This window comes from Numida meleagris, chromosome 11 (assembly GCF_002078875.1).
Source record: "Numida meleagris isolate 19003 breed g44 Domestic line chromosome 11, NumMel1.0, whole genome shotgun sequence".
Classification (NCBI taxonomy): Eukaryota; Metazoa; Chordata; class Aves; order Galliformes; family Numididae; genus Numida; species Numida meleagris.
In genome coordinates, this window is record NC_034419.1 from 18,386,793 (window position 1) to 18,410,483 (window position 23,691).

A 23,691-nucleotide genomic window follows, 5' to 3' on the forward strand; every position below is an offset into this window, starting at 1 on the left:
AGACAGCTATGATCAAGATGTAACAGCTCAGACAGGGACACCACCTGGATGGGACTGGCCTGTAACTGGGACAGCCAGAATCAAAGACCAAGCTGAAACAAGTGTGTGTGATTTCTGCCATTTATAAATGCCAAGCCACAGCATCCTTGTATATCATTGGTACCGAGTTTGCTGAAAGCCTTACAAGAGGTGTAACAGCAGCATAGAACAGAAATACAAGTAATTAGATTAGACAGTGAAATCCATTTGAGATTAATTGGTAAGTAATCAACCCGACCAAGTTTATGATCCTTGAACTAAGAGCAATAGGAAGGTACAATGTCAGCAATTAGGTGGCAACAGCTGATGAGCGAACCCTTCTGCAGTGCAAACAAAATCCTCTTCTCTTTCGCTGGAGGCAAAGGAAGCGTTAGACAATTTGGAAAGCAACAAGTGCACTTTCTCTTGAATGGTTCTAAAACATTAAATTAAATAATCTCTTCGCTCTCGGTGTAACCTTTGGTAATTGTTGGGAAAAAAAGACACTGTGATGCTTTTCTGCTGGAGTGTAGCACGCACTGTAACTTATATTGGGACGATGGAGCAGTAGGAAGAACATTGTGCAGGAGAAAGTGTGTTTACTTTCAAATGTGTAAAAACTATATTTAAAAATAATGGATGGGCAGAAGAACGACTTACAGAAAATCAGTAATAAAACATTCCCTCCAGGTTCTTGTTGTCTCTCTCTCTCTCTTTTTTTTTTTTTTGTAAAATTCAGCACTTAAATTCTACTGAATTAGAAACTGATCCATTCTAATACAAACAGGAAGGAAAGCTTAACTCAGCTCTTGGGTCAAACTTGCAATTTCCAATATAGAAATTAAATTCTCTCCCACTTAGACACACCGTGATTTAGGAAATCTGCTTTCTTGTTTCCAGTTTCCTAGGCTTCGTTTCAATTAAATGTCAACAAACATTAGGCACAGCAGCATTTGATTAAGGATTAACCCCTGTTATACCATGGCTGGGTAAGGCAATCTGTTCACCCACACTCAAGAACAGAAGATAAAGAGCTGCAGTCCTTGAGTCCAATGGAGTTATGCTGCCTTGGAGTTACTCAGGATCTCTCTCCTAGCATCAGACTTGTAATTTCTTGTAATTACCGATTTGGGTACAAAGAATCTCAAACCTGTAAGAAGCCATTAGAAATTATACAGTGGAAGTTTTCCACCTGTGCTTTAAGAGCCCCACCTGCACTTCCCTTACCCAATGCTGAGCAAGGAACCCCTCCAAGTTCTTCTGAGAGCAAAGCCAGGCCCTGGAGAGGGTGTGCTCAAGCATCTCTGGGGCAGACTCATGCACCTGCCCCATTATTGCTTGGACAGATGCAGGAATTGCCAATTTACTCCTCACCAATGCCCCAGTTTCCCTCTCCAAGTTCCAAGCTGTTTGAACAAATCTCATCAAGCTGATCAGCAATTCTTTAAGACCACTATCGCATTCAATTGTTTGTACATCTCCATTTTTCTAGACGCTCCCCAACCCATTTCTCCTCTGTGCTGGGATGTCTCACCAGGAGCTGCACTTACTTCTTTTAAACCATTTTGTTACTTCATTGCCATCTCATTTGACACCTCCCTGACCTGTGCAAAAGCACAGCTGGCACATCTATGGTTTCATTCTGCCTAGAAAAAGAGGGTTTTCTTTATTTTCCCCTAAATAAGAGATATATGGGGAAATTAATCGGTAGAAAAATCATGAGTACCAGTAACAGATTACTGGTACTCAGGTCTTCAGCACCCTCCCACACTGAAAACCTTCATCCCTCACAGCACAGTGGGTGAAAAACTTGGAGAACGATTCCTTCTCATTTCTCTCTTCCCCCGGTGGTTGTAGGAAAACAGACTGAGTAATCTGGCTGGTCCCTACCACTCCTACATCTTGTCCTGAGAAGGAACAAAAACTCAAAATGCTTAACTCAGGGAAACCTCAGGAAAAGCTACAGAAAACCAGAGGCCGCCAAAGGAAAGAAATCTCTTAGAGGGGAATGAGGAAAATGCATCTTATGGCATCCCTGTCCCCAGCACAAATCTGGTGAAGTAATACAGTCAATGGTGCAGAGCTTGGTAGGAGCAGAAGCAGAGCATTCCTTACGATGGGATGGACTTGATGCTATTCACCCGTCATTCAGACTGCACCCCTGAAGAACAGCGGGAGGAGCCATGTGCTACAGAAACCCTTTCCTCAGCTGCTACCTCCAGGCAGTGCCTTAAAGGCCGTGCCCACCCCTCAGCATCACAAGCACAGCCAGAGCTCAGCTCTGCCCTTCAGCCACCCATGCTGCTCTGCCCACAAACCGCTCTTCCCAGCATCACCTCTGCAGCGCACAGCACCAGCCCCAACCCTCTTTGCTCGGCATCTTCTCATAAGAATTGTTTCTCGACAACAAAAGCCCACCCCGAGGCCCGATTACTTTTGATCCGTGCTACTCCCTGGAGGAGGCGATGTGTAAGAATACCTCTCTCTGCATTCCACAGCGCCGTGTTGCTCACAGCGGACTCGAAGCGGTGCAGAGGAATTTCACGGTTGAAGAACAGGCACAGGTACCTCATCCTGCCAGAGGTTACCACCTCACTGGGGCTGCTGACCCGCACCACAGCTACCGGTCTTGTACTTTGCCTGAGATTACAGCCAGCTTCTGCAAACTTCTTCAGTGCTCTACTTTTTGCCTTTAAAGGGCAGACAGCGCCCTGGGTTCTCCTCTCCAATCAGTTCCAGCCGCAGCCCCAGCTCTGCCTCACAACGGGCACCGGTGGCCGCGCTGCTCAACCTGCTTGAAATCAAGTGAACAGCAAGAAGAGCAGAGTTACATTCGAATTCAAGGAGCTTAAAGAAATAGAAAACAAACACGCCGTGCACGTAATGGCTCGCACCGTGCATGCTGAGGCACTTCAGCGTACATATTCATAAGGAAGATTTGCTGTGAAACTATCGGGGCGTCTTCATACTACAGAAATTCCAGCTGAATTCTGACCAAGACAAAGATGACTTAGAATTCAGCTAAACGCGTGTTTCTGTCTGATGTACCAGCAAGTCACAGAAAAAAGGTTCTAATTGCAGTGTGTGGTACAATTTGATGACAGAGGGAAACAAACCCCATCGCATCTGACTGACATCTCTGAAAACTGCATTAGCTTTGTTTGCCATCATCACGTCCCAATAGGTTTGGGTGTTCCGTTCAGATCAGCCCTGTAATCAAATGCCTAGAAACCACCTCCTTCCTACTGCTGCATTTTGAAGTCATCCCTTCATTTTGCATTAGGAATTCCTTCTCTTTTTGAAACATACAGTATTTCTTCCCCAAAACCAGCGCTTTCTCCATCTTCTTCACAGTAGCCTAGGAATGGCAAAACCACGCCTCTTCCGAAATCCTGGATTGCCTTGCAGATATTCATTACTTAAAAATGAAGCCTGCACTCCCCACACACAGCGCAGTTTTGGAGCTGCTGTTATTGCAGGAAGCCATTTCCAGCCCCGGCAATCGACGGCAACTCCACTCGCTTTCCCCATGCTGAAATTCGAGCAGCAGGCAGTGGGGAAGATGGACGAAGGTCACCAGCGTGATCCGCCGCAGACGTCGTGATTTCACAGGTTGTCAGTTCTTCACCAGAACTCCCCGTGGAGGCACTCAGACAGCACGACGGGGGAGAGCCGCCCTCCTCCCACGGTACCAGCACCTCCTCCTCCTCTCACGCCCCAGAGTCACCTGCAGACACCGAGAGCAAACTGGCTCGTTCTTCACTTTCAACAGATGCAGTTATGTTCAAAGATGCTGTGCCACCAGAGAAAACAGCAGATTCAGAACTACCGGAGGAAGCTTCGTGTCAGCCTGTGCTGGCTGATCCTAGTGGAGGAGGAAGGGCAGCAGCAGTTCGCCTTTTTGTAATTTTTTTTTATATATAACTAATAGTGAAAGAGAACAATGCATCTGCCAGAGTCACAACACAGCACTTGGCCCGTAACCTGCGTCTCTAACTTGGGAGCAAGCACGCCCACAATGGGAGCTGCTCAGAAGTTTCACCCCAGCATTTAGAAGCTTCTGGTGACTATGAATTATCGAGCTGAAAATGACTGCCACGACTCAGAAGCAACAATCTGAGATCACCCTGGTGATCGCCTGCCTGCACTCTGCTGTCTACTGACAGTAATGAGGCCACAGTAAAGACATTTCTCTGCTCTTGCCAGAAGACACGGGGTGACCGACTGCCTATTCACCTTCAGAGGGACTGGGACTAGCCTAGCTAGCTCCCTCAATCACTGCCTTATACTAAGGAGACTTAAATGCCATTTAGTTACAAAAAGAATAAAAGCAAACAAGAGATTGAGGAGAAACAGGGACCTTCTGTAGCATCAGTTGGACTCGCATGGCCACATATGTGGGAGATCCCTTATCCACAGGTGAGATGTCAGTGATCACATTCCATCTGACGGACCAACAGGGCGGGCTGCCTGCCCAAACGCTGCCTACTGATACAACTAATCACCTGCATTTGAAAACTAGGCTTTTTTTTTTTTTTTTTAAGTAACACAATAATCCTTTCGTTTATCATAAGCAAACAAGTAATTGTAGTCTAGGCAGTGCTATTGCCCTTTTCAAAGCAAAAAAGAATGCACAGGCTTCCCGATGGCTCAGTGTCACATTGCACTCACGTTCTGTTTCATGGCCATGCTGCTCTCAGAAACCTTCCAGGATGAGGACAGGAGAGGTGCTGGGCAGATCATCAGATGCTGTGTAGAAGTGCAGGACTTGCAGAAAAATGTGCTGAGTTTATCAGTCCAGCAGCACTCAAACCTCCAACCCCCACAGCATTCACTTCAGTAGTTACCTGGATTTGCCTACAGGTTTACTGTAGAGTTAGACTAGTTCAACTACAAAGGATATCGGAACAGTGAGAGAAGATCACATCCCCCAGTCTTAAGTGACCTGCTCTAAGCATCAACTCAATGAAGCTGGGGATGATGCCCCACAGCTGGTAGGAAGCCAGAAAATTCTACGTTTGACAACATGCAACAACTTATTACCACTGACTGCAACCAGAGCAGATGAGGTGATCAGTCTCCTTTTTGCAATGGCAGTACTTTGAACAAACTGGTAGTGGCCCAAATGGAAAAAGAACGGAATTGCAATCAAACAGAGCAAAACCCCAAAATGGAACGAGACAGCCTCTCCTATTGCGCGGCATTCTGGAACGTGAGAGATGCTCCCAGCACAGGTTGGCACTAAGATGAGCCATGTCTCTCAGCTCTTTTCTGCTTGCTGCGAAAAATAATGATCTGTTGATCTTGGTTTGTCATTCAAACTGTGTACCCACTAAGTCAGCATCTGTCTCCTTAGCGGATCTTCTTCTTTGATGTTTGCCAACTGTCAGAACCAAAGAGAAACAAAAACTACAAAAAAAACCAAACCTTCCAGAAATGCTTTTAAAATGACATTTGTCAAAAAGCCCTGATGATAACATCCATGCTAATTTCAGTACTCATCCACAATGATATTCTGACCACGTTCATGTCCAGATTAAAAAAAAAAAATCCAATTTATATTGTCCTTCCAGGTAACAGCAGTGAGTAAAGAAACGGGCACAGGGTGAGGGCTATGTGCTGCTGCTCAGCTGATGAAATCGGGTCATAGAAAACATTACCAGAGCCATTGGTGCTTTCAGAACTCAAAGTCTTTTTTACACTTTGGAAAGCAGAGTTTAAGGTGTCTACAAAAGAAGCACTGCAGACATGGAAAAGAATGTTCTTCACAAACCAAGGGACAGCCTGCACGCTTTGAGAACCGAGGCTGATTCCCAGAATTACACTCTGTTTTCCCATCCAAACTCATTCCTTGCTTAATTAATGCAGCCCATTAAGCTCTAAAAGCAAAGAGATTGTTCCTATTAATCGGTCGGCATCAGAGATCTCTCCAAGTAGGCTTTTAATTTTACACTGAACTCTTTTACTGCCTTCTCTCCAAAGTTTGCAATCCCAAGTGAAAGGCTCCCAGCTGAGGATCACACCGCCTGTTCATGCCAAATGCACTTGGCCAAAGATGTACGAGAAAGCAGAAACAGGCTCCAGTACCACACATGCAGCAGGGGACACGGACACCAGACTTAGAGCGCCAGCTGACGTGTATTTTTGGATGGAGACAGAAAAGTTTGGGGGGCAACCGATTTGGGGGAAGTTGCTAAAAGCTGTGAGACGTGCCTGCAAGTGATTTCAAGGTGGGCTTCCCCCTGCTTTTCTGCCCTGCGGCCGGCCTATCTGTAGCAGCACGTCAATGCACGTTAATACGTTCTGCGCGGTGCAGCTGGAGAGGGGAAGGAGCCAGGAAATCTGTCCTCTCCCGGGCAGGCCCCGACGCTCCAACAAAGCGGAGCAGGGGCTGGCGCGGCCGTGAATCGGCCCTCTGTGCCCAGCTGCCCTCACACACACTCACACATTCACTCGGCCGCCAGCTACTGCGGCAGCACCAGAGAAAAGTGAAGGGAAGCTTTTATGCTCTTTGCAGTTCAGCCAGTGCCCCGAAAGAGGCAGACAGCGCTTCTGATCCCGAAACGTGGCTTCTGTGCATGGGGTAAAGATGAATAGCTCAGGAAGCACTTCCACAGCCTGGGCCTGTAAGCTGTGGTTTCTGCCAGCACCGATCTCCAGTCTGAAATGTCTCGCCTTTGTGCAGAAATCCCAGTTTACTGATGGCCTTGGTTAGCCGTGCAGGATCATTAAAATCATTCTCAAGACACAGACCACTTATTTAGTGTGGATTTTCAGTTCTGGTGAGAAGATGAAGGTACCCGCTTTGTGAGCAGGTTTATCGTCAGCTCCCCATCCAGACGCCGCTATGCCCCCCCACCATCCGCCCCTTCCAGCGGCCAAAGAGGAGCGTGCAGAACCTGCTCATTGATCAGAGACCTGCTACTGCTTACAGAGGTGCAGAGGGCAGAACAGCATGTGGTGCCCTACAGCTCTTGCTCTACAGAAAGCCCAGGGTAAAACCTCCCTTAAATGCATAGAAGTGATCCTCTGCGCTTTGTAACCTGGTCCTGTAGAGAGGTGCTTCCATGCTAGGTTGTGGTTACGAAGGTGAAGAAGCAGGAAGAAAGGAATCACACAGCTGTAAGAAAACAGAGCAATCTGCCAGCACTGACTCTCCCTCACTACTTTGCCGCTAGAAAAAATAAGGTTTGGCTAGACAGAAACAACATCTCTACAAGTCCTTTGCTTCTAGATGATCCACAATCACATCGTAGCTTGGAAATTTTCTTTCAAATAATTCTGGAGTTTGAGGAGCTCAAACCATATCTAGGCAAAGACAGATGAGGAAGTTCAGCCTGTTCCCGATACGTCCCTGTGAAATCTAAGTCTTTTCCTGGGTTTCCAGATGAATATAACAGTATGTCTATGCTAGAACCCACCACCACCCATGGATTTCAGAGGAGGCATTCTTAGCTGCTCACACTATGTGGCTGCTTCTGCTCTGGCCCCTGTGCTCCATGGGGAGGGGTTGGCATCCTTCGGACCACAGCTGGAGGTGCCCACGTTGTTACTGACCTGTTCTCTACAGATGAATGTTTCTTTCAGTTGATTATAGAAATCTCAGCACTGGGAGGTGAGTGCATCCACACTGACGAGCCCCTCTGTTTCAACACCACAGTTATGTGTAAGCAGTAGGTGTAGGCACCCATCAGCGTAATGCAAATCCTTCCCTGGAGGAGGATACATAAGCAACACTGCACACATATGAAATGAATTGGTAAAAACTTCTTGATTTGATGCCAAACAGCAGGTGATCAATTGAAGAATACTTTGGTTTTTGCAGATTAATAAATGCATTTTACAGGAACGGTGGTGACCGGGAGATTCAGATACATCCTTGATAACAATTCTGTATCTTCAAACAATAGTAAGGGCTAATGGCTTACAAATTACTAAATAAACAAAATCAGTACTCTCTGATTGCCCAGAATTACTTCTTGAAACATCCAATTTGCCTCCTCTTTAAAATCCCCCATAAAAACAGGTTTGTTGGATTCCAGCTTTCCTTATCTATTTTTTCACCTGACCATCTGCCGAAGTGCTACAACAACAAGCCTACTTTCCATTGCAGTTAGTAGCTAACAAAAGGAAAAAGGAGATGATCAGTCGCTTTGAAATTGTCTCCTTGTGTTCAGCGAAGGAAACAGAGGAGCACATAGGAACAGGACAATACCGTAGGGAAGGGCAAACAACCAGCCCCATCGCTGCCAGCTGATCCCAACAGCTGCTCAACAGCAGCATGGCACATTGACACTCGCAGACAGAGGGGCATGGAAATCATTTTACTACTATTCCTCTGTCTTGAGTAACCAACTCAACCAAAAAATATAACCAGATCTCTTCCTATTCTTCTTTACATGTAGAGAACGAAGTTCATACTTCAACAACACTTTCTAAAAGAAAGCTGCAAATATAACAAGAATGAGAAAGACAGGAGAATTAAAAAAAAAAACAGATATCTGAGGGACACTGTGTCATGGTGTTGACACACTGCAAGGCTTTTCTGCAAAGATATGCCAAGTAAAAACAATTGTTTCTGCCCAAACTTAGTAATTCACTAAAAGCTACTGAAAAAATTCTACATAATAATGCAAAACAAATATATATATAACCACTCGTGTAAGTGTTATTTACCAGCACTGCCACGCTTGTCAAAAAATGAATTTGCACACTCCAGTCACACAATACTGCTAACAAAAAGATTATACATCCTTGTCAAAAGAGAAGAATGAGTAACTACTGACTCCAGTGGCTACTGATCCCAGAGAGCACGACTAACTCGAGCAGAATCTGCACACGTGGGCAGTCCCTCTGCTAAGGCCGCAGCAGCTCCAGGAGCAGCGAGAAGCAGCCAGCTCCCCTGTGCCTGCCCAGAGTGCCCAGCTCTTCCACCCGGCCCTGCTATGAAGCTGCTCCCTTTCTCCTCTTCGTTACAGGAGAACAAAGCTTCTTACAGAAGCTGAAAGGAAAAAACCCTCACTCCCATAAAGGGCAGAACACTACAGATGTGAAACCTTTTACTGTATATTTGGCACATCTATTACGTAGATACCAAGTAACGAAGTCAGAGCCTCGACCTCTTTCCAGCATCCCTGTTCGATGCCATGCAGCCACCATCAGCTGCAGCACATCCCAGAGCCCCTCCAGCAGAGCAGGCACTGCGGGTTTCAGATAAGCAACGCTGTTAGATGTGGCTTGACCTGACTGATAACCACTTTCATTACCCACACCTTGGACAATATTTACATTATTCAATTGTAGAACAAAAGAATAAATATATAGCAGCAAATGTCGTTATTCATTTCAGAACTGGGCACTGAAGAAAATGAGATTTATACACGGTCCACCCAAGAGCAGATCCTTACCCACCCTGGCTGAGTTCTGTGTGTCGCAGTGTGATACATGGGAACCAACTATTTTCCAGAACCAGATTCAAATTCATGACTTATCACAATGCAAGGTCCTAAGGGTAATGAGGTGTGAGTAATAGCTGCTGATAATGCTAAGATACCCATCACTACTAATCGTTAAGCTTCACTTTTCCAATTGTTTCTGAGATTCCACTGGTAACAGCCGCCCTGAGCTTGCTGATGGCTTTTTTTCCCTTTGGCTGCTCTGAGCATTTCTATTTGGAGCAAAAGTTCTCATTTGCTCGGAGTGTTATTATTTACAGCAATCAATATTGCTACGGAAAGCAAATGGTCACCTCAGCTTTACTCACTGATGAGAAAACTGAAACAAACTCAGCATTTTGGCTTACATGGACATTTTGAATACCTTACTCTAAATACAAGCGGAATAATTTCTCCGCAATGAAGTATTTATGTGACCAGCTAAGAAGGCATCTCTCCATTATTTCCAACTCGCACTGACCGGAGGATGGGCATGACATCAGTGTGAAGGAGAAAGCACACCCAGTACGCTGCACTCTTGGTATGGTTATGGACAAGGATGCCCAGCAAAGCATCCACGAGTGTTCTGGAGGCCAGGAAGCCCAGCATACAGCTCCTGCCATCTTTTTCTCTTACTGTAAAGGCATTGAAGCCACTTTCAACTTCTAATAGCTGGTCAAACTTTTGTTCCAGGACATCACAACTCATTCCTCAGACCATAATGCTACTGCAGTGGATGCATTTATCACTGCGGTTATGGACGTGTCAAGTAACTGCATGTATATTTATGTTGTAGCTGCTGACATTTCAGGAAATTCTTTTTATGTAAGAAAATAATAAGCATTTACTAATCATTTTGCCTCAGGCTGGTTGGCCTCTACCCTGCCAGTACACGTGTTCTTGAAACCACTCTTCAGTGCTACACTGAAAATCACAGCCCACACTGCTGGCATCCCCAGGACTTTGCTGGTAATGTATCTGGTTAACTTATGCAGTGAATTAAGAATTTCTGCCAAAAAGTCTTTGTCCTGATGATATCACAACGACAGTCTTTAAATTCAGCTGGAAAAACAGCATATGCATGTTTTAAGCATTATGAATTCAATTCATTATTGCATATTAGCACTTCTCTCTAGCAAATGAGTAGCTTGAGAAAATCAGTGGGACTTTCCATTTACCTAACGTTAAGACCATCTTTACCTTGATGAATCACATCTAACGTTTCCTCATCAGACAGACCACAGAATACACATGCAATAGACCAAACAGTGGAGAAAAAAAATGAGAAGGTTATGGTTTTATCCACACCTCCAGCATTATTTACTACATTACATATTGTTCCTTTACTGTATAGCACTCATTGCAATAGGGTTCAGGCTACGACTGGGATTCTGAGATGTTGCAGCTTGAAGTAAAGAAGTAAAACTGGAGAAAAAACAGCCTGAAGTGGAGAGAAACAAGTCCCATTTCTCAGGCATCGCCGTGGCAGCAAGGAAGTTAATAAAGCTGCCAATAAAACAGGCAGCCACACACACACCGACCTGTTATTAAAGGAACAGAAAATACCAACTTTTCTATAGAATCTTCGAAAGCTCAACAACAGTCCTTGATACAGTTACATATTTGCTATATAATTGCATCAGAGAGCCCTGGAGAAAGGTCTTTCTTTTGTGCTCTATTATGTCCTTAAATAGCCTGCCACATTTTCCAGTCATATTTGGCTCTCCAAGGCTGTTTCAAAAGGTGGGCCAGGACCGCTAACTTCCACATGTATAAAATAAGGAGAGCAGACAGCAGGCTGACGTGAGTGACCCCCACCAGCTAAAACCTGTGAGAAGTTTCCTGGCAGTGCTCAGTTACACGCTCTCCATCGCTCCTAGGACAAACCACACGCACCAGCAGGCACAAGGGTTCCCAGCGCCGCGCTGAGCTGCTGGAGCTCGCCGGGCTGCCGGACAGAATGAGAGGAAACGAGCTCAAGCAGTTACCGTTTGTTGGGTTTCTTTAACTATATAATTTAAAGTAGTCGCAGAAATAGTACAAACGTTTGGGGTATTTTTGTTTGTTTTCTTCTGCTGGTATTTGTCTCGTCACATCGGGATTTGCCATTTTCAGGCTCTAGCTTTCAAAAAGCAACAAACTTGTATGGAACGACCTCCAGCTTCGTGCCTGCAGAGGACCTAGCAAGTTGTAGGCATATCCCTTCATTTATGAAGCATATCAACCATTACACACGTTAGAATCAACAAAGAGAGCCACTTCATGCCCATTTCAGAACCCTCCACCTCTCTAAGTGCTCCAGAGAAGAGGGAGGATACAAAGCAGTGGCCCCTGACTACAAAACATTGGAAGTGACCACACGTTCAGAGGATACAAACTTGGGGATTTGCTTCATGAGGAGCAGCACACACCGGCCTTGTCCCAGGAGGAGACAGACAGGGACAGAAGGCAGGACTGCAGCCAGCAACGCAGCTGCACAAGGAGGTTGGGCTCAGCCAACACACCACAGATAGGATTTGTGCTTCCTGCCCTCATAGGGTGGTGCACTGGGGGGGGGAAACCAAAGGACAACCAGGAGCTGTCAAGCACCAGCAGAGCCCAGGAGTGAGCACATGGCAGCTCTCAGCTCCCCAGCCGTGTGCTTCCAGCCAGCCCCACTGCTCTGCAGGACCAGCACAGGTTCACTACCCCACGCTGATCTGTGCTGCTTCTAAAGCGAGCAGCCAAGGTCGCAGCGTTTCTTTATTCATGCAATTCTGACTTCTCAGACAAGCAAGGCCCAATAAATGCATTTTTCCAGCATCCCGCTTCCAGCAGCCCCAAGGCATACAGCAGAGAACAGAAATTTGCCTAATTAAAGACCCCTTTCTGAAAAATTTAGCCCTTGCTGCCTTGCTCAAGGTCATACACTAAGTGGCTGGAGAGGAAACTGCTCTGCGAAGCAGCAGCGGCGTGAGGAGCACAAGCCTCATGTAACAGCAGCAGCAGCCCTGGTGCTCAGCGCTGTCAGAACTAGGTTCTGTTCTCAGGCAAAGCTGAGCGAGGAGGCAAAAGCAAATAGCAACAGAACATGAGTTTGTAATGGCTATTTTTTGTTCTTAATTAGACCATTTTCTAAGAAAAAGGTTGATGGGGAGTATGAAGCAAAATTGTTTCTAAATCTAATTGTTGTGGTTCTGCTGGATTGCTTGGATGCTAAGGTTAGATCAGCAGACTGCAGGTTTTCCTTAGGCGTATTATTCATATTAAGGAAGCAGAGACCAAAACATCTGAAACACATCCAATTTTTTTTTTTTTTTTAAGTCATATTGAACAATGGTCTAATCAGCACTATCAGCTAGTGTACAGGGAGAACGTTACCAGCATTCTCATGACTTTATACTCTGTAACTCCTATTTGATTTTAAAAATTAAAAAGATAAAAAAATAGAAGCAAATGAATGTAATTTACCAGTATTTTTTCCTTGAAAAGCATTAAGGCACTTGTAGAAATTCCTCCTTTTTCATATTAAAATATACTTTTTAAAAAGTATTGCACCCCAAATACCTAACATACTACTGTTTCTCTGCTTATTTCCTACCTTGTTTTTCTGAATTCATCACTCAGCATGAAACAACTGGGCCAGCAAGCACCAAATCTTACATCATCACCATGTTCTATTTAAACAGTTCCTCTGACATTTAACATACAGTACGAACCCATACTCAAACTAAAGCACTCAGTAACTGGGGAGTACCAGACAAGGTGAAGGATTTCAGCAAAGTAGGAAAAAATGTTCTGAACACAACTGGCAGCTCTTGGCCAGTGGAAAAAAAAAAAAATAAAAAAAATCAATGTTGTTACTTTAAGTTATCTGGGAATTGAAATAAAATCCACTTTGGTCTTGGTTACTGATTTAATTGATATTAATAGTCCTACGGGCTCAGTCTTTAATATACACTAAATCCTGCTAGAATCATCACGCAGTCATCAATGCTTCTGATTTACACTTATGCTCAAACAGAATTTGCCGCGCTGCTGTCCTTAGGAATGCTGATGCAAGGAAGGGATGCACAAGTCCTGCTGTAGCAACTAACAACAGCTTTTCAGCATGCATCCAAGCCAAGGGTGTCACAGCAAGTCAAAGTATTGCATGAGATCTGTCATAATTCCAACTGAACCCACAGAATGACCTCCAGTAGCTCCCAGGTGTAAGGAACTAGCCTGATTCTTGCAAGTGAGAGTCCATGTTGTGCTCCTACTCAACACGATGCTGACAGTAACCCCGCACCCAACCTGCAGGATCACAAGTCAGTGAGTATGTGCTGTACACAGCGGAGCACGTACGCTGCTGTAATAGGATAATTCAGTGCTATGAAGATCAGTGGGAGCGATGATTGAACAAGTTGTTCTACATTTTGGTTACCTCATCTACAATCTTTTCTTCACAGAATATGAAATTTTAACAAAGGGATGAACTGAAGATTTATGAATCCAATACTTCTACTGAAAAATATTAGGCTCTTTATTTGCAGATTCAATCAGTCTCTGCAAACTTAAGGTAAGCCAATAGTCACTGAAATAAGCACAGTCTTGGTTCTACTATGATTTCCTAGAATCAATGAGCTATAATGCAAACGTTTGCCCACAAGCATGAGAAGCAGCAGCCCTGCCTGCACTGCCAGTGATCATGACTAATAGAGACCTGCCATGGGAACGGATAGCATGGAATGGGAATGACTGCCACGCAGCCTTGTTCCATTTGTTTCCATTTTCAAGTAATCACACAATATAAAATTCTGTATTGTTGTTAGCTGCCAGAACAGGTGGTGTAAGGAGAAAAATAATTTAAGAACTGATTGGTATGAAAGCACGGTCCCAATCTGCAGCATTCTTCACTTTGTTCTAATGGGAGGTGGAATTAGCTGACTGAGTAAACCGTGCTGCTTTGTCACCGGAATTCCCTGCTACATACCCACACGCCTGCACTCTGCAGACAGCACAGCACGCTGATTCTAACACTCGGGTATGCCACATGAAGCCCTGATGACCTCTGATGGAGATGCCCGAACCACGCCCCTGAACTTGCCCAAAATTCCTGGTTTAGATTCCTGGCTTTCCATCTCCACACGGGTCCTCAGCAGCCTCACAGACTGCACACATGCAGGGATGCCCCATGAGCACCCGGGGAATGTGGGATTCCAGGCTCATGCTGCACCCATCTCCCAGCAGAGCCCTCCAGGCTGAGCCCACACTCACTGAATGCTGACGGGACTCGGCCTGCCCCCCAGCAGCAGTACCTGGGTGAAATCCCTGTAGGACTACATCAGTAGACACCCCTAACAAATTCTTTCAAGAACCATTACTGTCTGTACTCCTTACTTGAGTAACTACGCACAGCCGGCTCTAGGCACTACTTCAATTCCCATTACATCGGGGTTTCTTCTAGGACCATGACTTTTCTTCGCAATTCTAATCTTTCACTGCTCATAATATACAACACAGAACTACTTAATCCTTGATCTTGATTAGCACTACTGAATTTCAACAGTTTTACTCCTAACGAGTAGCTCTAGATGCCACAAAATAACGACAGTTGGTTTTGTAGGGCGCTGGGTCTGTAGGCCTCGTGCTGCAGCCCGGGAATGGAACCTGGGCAGCGCTCTGACCACATCGCTGCTCACGATCCCTGCATGCAGCCACACTGCTGTCACACAACAGCACCAAACGAAGCAGCTCGAGCTTTTATCCTCCCCACCATGGCACCAATGAAACTCTTTTCTTGCCAATGCACAGCAGCGGTGACATCTGCAGCAAAGGCACATGGGTCAGACACAAGAGAACTAGAACCAGAAACGAATTCTTAGGAGAGGGAAAAAAAAAAGAAATTAAAACACTTAATTGCAGCAAAGAAATACGCAACAGCAAACAGCTCTGCAAAAAGAATATTTTATGCCTACAGCCACAGGGGACAAGCCAATGGCTATATAGATGCCAAATAAAATAAATCGCGGCCCTAAAATTAGATGGAGACAGATTTTGCACATGTACACAGCAACTCAGCATTCAGATGAATTTATTGCAAAGAATACAAGGCATGCCATGTTTGTCACTGCTCCTCATTTCCTGCTTCCATCTGTTTAGACCCTGCTGAAATCTGCTGTTGTACATTACACTACCTCTTTTCTCCGGGTCTATCTGGTTCTTACCATAAAAGTGAGCGATGGAAAGGCCAGCGTTAGGCCTGGTGCCTCTGTTTTGTACACAGAGCCTTTACTGCAGTACTGCAGGATCTAGAGACAAGCAAAATGCCCAGCAAAGTGAAAATAAAAATAAAGTGGAAAAAAAAACTACTTCACAATCTGCTCCGAAGGCTGTTACATGCTATCAAAGCTGTGGCACTTTTCAGCAGTGAAACCCAAATGAAATCTACACTCAGCCTCACCAAGAGAAATGTGTACTATCACAAGACAGCAGAAAGTGCACAGAGCTTGCTGTTTTATTAGGACCTGCTGTGCATGGAAGCTGAATTACACAAGAATGTCAATTGCACAAGCAACTCTCCATCAATACTAGCTATGCCAGTTATTAAAATGGAATTTATCAGCATTCTCGCTATCACGAGCGCAGCAGGGAAATGGATGAGTGCATTCCATCAGTTCAGCTCTCAGCAGGACTGGGACTGGGTACCACTCAGGGTGCTCGGCCTTGCCCAGGGTACTACGTAGAGACAGCTCTCTGCAGAGATGCTGGAACATGCTGCAAGCCTACAACTAGATCCTAAAAGGTAATGAAGGTACCGTGGATTAAATACTAGGAAAATAGATGCTGAATAGCTGGATGACTTTGAATGACAACAAATTTAACAGCCCCCAAAGTATTCTCAAAGTTCTCACCTTCAAGAGCTCCTGGGTAAACACACTGGCCATCAAAAGCGACGGTCCTGAAGTTGATCCAAAGAAACACCTTATAAATGAGCCTACTTATAGTAACAAGTCAGGATATTCCATTACAACATTCTGTAAATGTTCCTTTTATCACTACAGAGAGATCTACTGTGGAAAATGAATATTAATAACACAGGAAGGTTGATTTTTAATGGGCTCTGCGATTCTTGCCCCATCTGTCTCCATTTCTGCAGTTGGTACAAAGAAACCCAGTAGTGCCCTCCAACACTCCTGTGTCAAAACAGCAACCCCCAACCAGATGTCCTTCTGCACCTCCTCCTGCACTGCAAGAGCCATCAGCATGCAGGTATTCCAAACAACAAACTTCACGCTTTACTTCCTAAGGACATACAATAATATGTTTGGTTGCCGCTACAAAAATGAAAAAAAAAATCACAAAATAAAAAGAAAACAAAGAAAAAGCCTCAAAACAACAACAAAAAAAAACAGTTGGCTACTGATTTTGTCTGAGCTATTACTGATTATTAATTCCTGTTTACACCTGCAGGAATTCCCAGTGTCACCATGCTCCCTTCAAGCCAGCCCTGCTACAGACTGGCCACCATTCCAAAGGCTGTAGGAAGGGTGCCCGGGGGAACTTTTCATGCTTGTTTTTTTGAAACCACGAGAGTTTTAAGGTTTAAAGCAGAAGGTCAAAAGCCTTCTTCTAAACTATTCCAGGAGAAACATTTACACATTCTCGCTGTTCAAGAAAAACAATAAAATTTTACAAGGTTTAAATAAAACAAGGCCAGTAGCTAATGCTGAAAGCTGGCATTTTACCAGCTGCCAAGAGCAGATCAATAAATAACCACCTTCAACTACAGCAAGAAAGGCTTAGCAGTGTATTATCGGTGACCTGCGATGGGGGAAGGACATGGGCTGTGCTGGTGTTGGTGCAGGGAGAACAGGGTCAGCCCCTCCACACCCAGGTCAGGCAGTTGTCCTGCTGTCCCTGGTGACACCAAGCAGATTAAAAGTCCCTTGCTCCAACTGTTACCTTTTTCTACCCCTAATCACCCTTCCATTTTTGTGCAGAACTTCCACAGACTCAGGATGCTTTTAATGTCATAATGTTTTAATGTCTTTTAAAAAAATTACCAGGGAAAAGCATGACTATGGAGCAAGGCAAGTGCCTGAGCTTTATTTAGGTGTTATAAAAGACACTGTGCAGAGAGCACTGTAAGTAACAAAACTGCAATGCCCTTCTTTCCTCTTAAAGTGCAATTACTGTGAATAGCATCTTTGGAATTCAAGGATTTTTCATAGAGGAACTACTTAGTATGCATGCAGACCCCGTGTGAAGACAGACAAACAAGTCAGCGAGTTTGGCAAGGCCGCTTGGCGGCGGTTGTTGGGCTCAGCACTGCAGCTCTACCACCTGCACCCGGGCCGTGCTCTGCCCCCGGTGCTGCAGGAGCTCTGGGAGCTCAGCCCCAGTGGTGCACGGCCCGGAGTGCCAGCATCTCTCCATGTGTTCACAGAATGGCTTGGGCTGGAAGGGACCTTCAAGGTCATTGAGTTCCAAGCCCTGCCGCAGGCTGGGTGGCCCCAGCAGATCAGGCTGCCTTGGGCACCTCCAGGGATGGGCACCCACACTACTCTGGATGTAGGCACAGGTTGACAGTGTGCAGCATGCAGAAAGGGGACAGCAGCATGAGGCCTACTGCAGACGGACAATGAATCTCTGCTGCATGTGACCTAGGGCCTCCAGTTACAAGGAAGTAGGAGAAAATGCATCTCACGTTGCAGGTTGCCTTGCCAAAGCATCTCAGTAAGTACCTGGGGGGTGATCACGTGCAATGTACCTGTAGGTTCAATGAGAAATTTGCCATTATTAAGCAGAATTACTATTTATAGAGCAATTGGCATCAACTTCTTCGCAAGGAATTGGAAAGAGCTGAACGAGGAGGATCTCAAACAAATTCCCATTTTCTCTGCAATTACGTGCCATTAAAATAAACCTCATTTTCTAGGCTTTTAACCAGCAGACTTCCAAAACACGCAGTGAAAATAAAATCCTGATACAGCCACCCTGGCAGCGACAGAGATGTACAGAACATCAAAAGGAGACAGCAACCCATCCAAAACAGAGCACTACTGCAACGTTTGTGACTGGAGAAGATCCCAAGAGGAACTCAGCAGGATGTGAGTGTACCACTGCTGATGGAGAGCTGGCACCTGCACAGCACAGCCGCTCGGTGAACTATTAGCTGTGTTGCTAGGATTTTTGCATGTTAAAACATGGTGATGTAGCACTGTACCTGTTCTGTGAGGGGGCTCATGATGCTGCATACAGCTCGGGAGCTCCAGGCGGAACCACGAGCTGCCTGAGCTGCACAATACGGGCAATGCATCGGCACATCATCAAGGTCAAGCCTCTCAAATTCCCAAATCAGCCCCAAATGTCTTTTACCTCAAGCCAAAAATAACAGATTTATCAAATACAGGACTGGGATTGGAGCGTGCAGCTCTCTCTACAGACAGACCCTGCTGCGGCTCTGCAGCACAACGCTGTGCTTTGTCACAAGCCTTAGAAGCTACAAAGCACACGTGTGCATTTAAAGTGAACACGCCACATCAGCTCCAAGGCGCTGCAAGAGAGCTGCTTGTTTTCTTTCCCAAGTGGTACAGAACACAGGAGAAAGATGCTCCTGAACGCACACTTTAAATAATTATTTTTAGTTTGTGAAAAATAGGATCAGGATTAATGATTTAACCCAGCATGAAAACAGACCATCTCTGGAACAAATATGGAGCCAAGGCACTTGACAGAAATTAATATACCAGCTGGAAACTGGAGTATGCAGCACCGGAAAAATCCTGACATTTATTTACCACAGGTCCAATGGAAAACAACAGAATTATCTTCCAGTGATCCATAAAGCAAGGAATATATCAACTGACATACAGCTGATACTACAGCATGGATTACGGTGCTGCTAAACGCACCAAATAAAGCCATAAAACTGCAGAAAGCAGCAGCATTTCTTTGTTTCAGCCTGTTATCCTCTGTATTTTCAATATAATTAAATACACGAACCCAGAGTCAAATCGGTGACACTGCTGATTTGACTGTGATATAATAACTGTCATTTCTTTAGTTAACTATGCCTATTTCCTACAGAACTCCAAACGTCCATAATGCATTGGTTACTCTCAAGAGCAGTAGAGCACCAGGACTCAGTTGGACAGGACTTTGCTCTGCTGCTCAGCGTGGTGCAAACCCTCACATGGCAACGCCAGCAAGGGAGCAGCACCTCAGTGACAAACACAGCCTTGCACTTCTCTGCTGCTCTTTGGCTTTTCAAAGGCTCAAGGACTCAAACCTCTTTTGTTCCTCAAAACCATTCTGTATTTGCACGTTTAACATTCCCAGCTCCTCCGACCGAAGCAGAACGCACCATACATCAGAACTGCAGGTGTTTGGTTTTGTTTTTTTTTAAAGGCTACTGCATTTTTAATCAGATGAAAGGTAAATAGTGAATACTAGAAAGAAAAACCAACCCAAAACCTAAGTAACAGAAAGCACAGAAAGGATGACATAACCCAAGACAAGTAAATTGTTTGCCTTCTTCAACGCAATCTTATGCTCCCTGTTAAGGCATTGCTTTTAGGTTAGAAACAGGAGGCAAGGGGTGTGCAACTCCATAGCAGCAAGTGGGAGAGAAGTCTGCATCCAGAATAAGCACGAGAAAGGTTGATGCTAAATAACTCCTCAACACTATACAAGTCATCAGCAAACAGAGTATGAATGAGGACTCCTCATAAAGGCAGTCTTCAGACAGTTTGATCTTGAGCCTTTCCCTTAAAAAACATAAAGCAAATACAAAGCTCAGATATAAAAAGTAGCAATGAATAATAGACTCGATTGAGCAGGAAGGTGAAAGAGAAGCAACAACAAACTCAGCACCACGCTAACAAGGCATTAGAAGGCCTGAACGCTCCTTGCAGGGGCCCCAGCAAAGCAGAGCCTGAGGAACTTCACTGCCTGTGATGGAGGGCAGCATGCCAGGCAGGGGCTGTGCCAAGCTGGGTGCCCTATGGCTGACCTCCTGTCCATACCCAATGTGTGACTGTGTGGGTACAAGTGTTAGCTCCCATACAGCAATGGCAACGAAGCACCCAGCACCACGGGAAGCTGCCACAGGTGTTCTCTCACTCACCTGCAGTGCAGGACAGCCAGCCCAGGACAGCCAGCCCAGAGTGCTGGGGGAGAGGGGAGGGCCCCAGCGCTGCAGTGGGACAGGGTGTTATGGAGATGGAGCACAAACCAACTTGAATTTCATTGCCTCGTGGGGCTTAGTTTAAGGCCTAACGTTATCTTAATGCGTTTCCTGGCTCCCATAATTAAATTCACTAATCCTCAGCCTTAAGGTATCAGCAAATTAAGCTAATTTAAAGTTACTACCTGAGCTTATATCCCTCTTTTTTTTTTTTTTTTTTCTTTTTCCCCTTCAGCAAAGAAACAAAGTATTGAACCCTCCCTGTGACAAGTAGGTATTTTTGTCTTGCCTTTAATTGCTTGCTCATTCTCCACTGTTCTCATTCTGTATTTCAGAGGTTAGGAAGGAGGTTTAACATGTTACCCTGTGGAGATTTCGATGTAGCTGGGTACCCAACAGAGCTACAGAACAGTGCCTCACTGCAGCCTGGCCGCACAGCTGCCCACATCCCCACACTGGCACAATTACGCTGCACTCATGGACTCACATCTGCTTCACAGCCCTTACTGCCCCGCTGCAGGTGCTGGGATTGCTGAAGGTGATCCCTAAGAGCCCAGCATGTCAATCTTACCTCCTAGCACCGCGATCCAGACAGACATCACGAGCTAAGCAGGACCGGGTGCATCAATCTGCACACCACAGACAAGCACAATTACCAGATAAAAATCTCACAGAAACATGACTAGCTGGAAAAATAAGCGTATCCCGTTATCTACAATGAAATCGCCTAAGTTTCTCCATGACTGCAAAATAACTCACCCAGGTGATGGCAGGGCAGCCAACATGTTGCAGGCACAGGGCAGCTCGAGGCACATGAGTGGGTATTGCTGCTCGGGTACCATGCACAGGGGCCCCATGGGGAAGGTGCTGAATGCTCCGAGACCTCTTCTTCCTGGAGGCTAGAAAAAGGTTGTTAGGTGAGATCAGCAAGGCCCATCCTCGGTGTTAATGAAATACCTAGCCATCTGTTGGTCCTTGGAAGCAGTGAAATTGCTTCTGATAAATTCTTTGCAATACTAGGCAAAGCATTGATAGGAATATCAACAATCATATATAAGAAAAAGTTAACTCACCCAACTGGTCTCTAGTAACAGAACACTCCTCCTCAGGAGGCAGCCTTCATCCAGGAGACACTCTTCTCCTGGAGGCCAGCCCTCATCTGTGCCCAGGGAGCTCATTAAGGGTGCACTCCTCCCGATCAGGTGGGAAGCACAGATGAATTGCTTGCACCTGTGCTTCCTGGGCCAGCCACCCCCTGCACCAGGTGATCAATCATCAGTTCAGGCTGTGACAGAACATTTCCCTCACACCATCTAACCCGGCCCAAACTAAAAATGTAATGCTTTTCTGAAGCTGCGCTTCCATCAATTTTCATATCTCAGGGTTTATGGTAAAGCTTTTCATTAATGCATCACTTCCAAAGTGGAATTCTTCTCAAAACACTTGCAAGATGCAGCACAATTACAGCTATCCGTGTCCTATTCTCTTCCAGATGCTCCTCAACCGATGTCAATCCGAGCAATATGATACAGGCAAAAGGAATAAACCCAGACTTTTCTCCCCCCACCTGCTGGCAGCTCACCACCAGGAGCACGGCTACGCTGATGTGCTGCTCCTGAATGCCCTTCTGCAACCGACCGTCAATGAGGAGAAAGTAAATCCCACCCACGTATTTCCTTCTTGAAGTTTGGAATTATTCCCTCCCAGTGAAACAAGATGTCCTACTGCACAGAAGAACCACATTTCACCTTTTAAAAAACTCATTTACACCATTTCTTCTTGCTAGAACAGTTCTGGTGCCACAGCACAAGTTATCCACAATTTCTGTTTGTGCCAAATCCATAGCGACTCTCTCTGTCCAGATGAAGCCAGAATGATGGATTACAAAATCCATACACAAATAGTAGTGCATATATATTAAAATCAGCCCTTCAGTGAGCGCTGTCTTAATTCCCATCTTATCTTCATACAACAAAAGGTGCAAAGGCAGCTCTGCCACTGCCAGGAGCGGACCACACTGGGCAGGTGCAGGCAGTGATCCATCCACCCATTGCTCTAGAGGAGAACACTGCTCACTGCACTTCAGCTCGGCCCACCTTACATTAATTACACTTTCAAACGGTAGTTAGGATAAGAAATTACAGAAAAATGATCATTGCTTTATTGTTTATTCCCTAATTGCACGTGTAATGAGGGAAATTTAAAGTAGCGTACCTTAGAACTTGCATTTTAATGATGCTTTTACTCTGGTCTGAGTGCTAATGTCCTCATTTTTATTACTGATTGCTGCTTTTTAGGGGCTGCTCAAAAACCGCTCTTGTTAAGAAATTCCTATAAGGCATTGCAGTTATATATTGCTCGTATTAAAGTTTCGGTTAAAGAAGCCAACGATTTCATTTATGAAGAACACATTGTGTATCTTGATTTCCTTGTTACAGCCTCTTATTAATGTATGAGGCTCAAAGTCTCAGCAAAAACCTTTTAAATAAATGCTATTTAGTATTGAAGTGTTTTCCACTGACGTGAAAAGTGGTAAATCAACATAAATTCAGCCCTGTTTTGCTGTTTTCCTACCTCGATACGCATTTGTCATATTTCAACACATGCAAGGCCAAGAGCACTTTCTCCCTAGCAGTAAGTATGAAGAGCTGAATTCAATATTATTGCAAAACCCGGTTTTCAATTTCAGGTTCGTTTGAACTCATATGGTGGCTCCCAACAGCTGCCAACAAGAAGCAGGATCCCCAGTCCAGCCCAGTTCTGCGTGCAGGGACCCACTGGCCCCAGCACGGCTCAGAATGAACGAGGGGCTCTGGAGGATCAGCAACTGGATTTTGTATTCTGCTGCGAGAGATATGTGAAGAAACCTCACTTCAAGATAAAATTACTACCGTAATGAGTGACAGTGGCACAATTCGTGATCGCTCGCCTGACCTTGAAATAATCAGCGCATCAACAGACACCGCACTTCTGTGTCTTCTGGGGTTTTAATTCTGGAAATGAAAGTTTCTGCTGTTTGAAATTAAGTCTGGCACAAAGCAGAGCCGTTACCAGAGCTACAGACTGAGACAAGTTCCAGCTCAGAAT

At 45.2% G+C, this 23,691-nt stretch overlaps 1 long non-coding RNA gene across 2 annotated transcripts in view; it reads right to left on the reverse strand.

The window, feature by feature from the left end:
* LOC110404920 overlaps window positions 1-23,082 on the reverse strand; it is a 35,575-nt gene extending 12,493 nt beyond the window's left edge. Inside the window, exons 1-4 of one of the 2 annotated variants that reach the window (XR_002442567.1) lie at window positions 21,678-23,081; window positions 21,364-21,503; window positions 21,176-21,233; window positions 17,506-18,186 (exon numbers count right to left, since the gene is read on the reverse strand). This is a non-coding gene — a long non-coding RNA (uncharacterized LOC110404920). Of the gene's footprint in view, window positions 1-17,505; window positions 18,187-21,175; window positions 21,234-21,363; window positions 21,504-21,677 lie in introns of those variants that run through there. The other variant, XR_002442568.1, reaches the window with a different exon arrangement.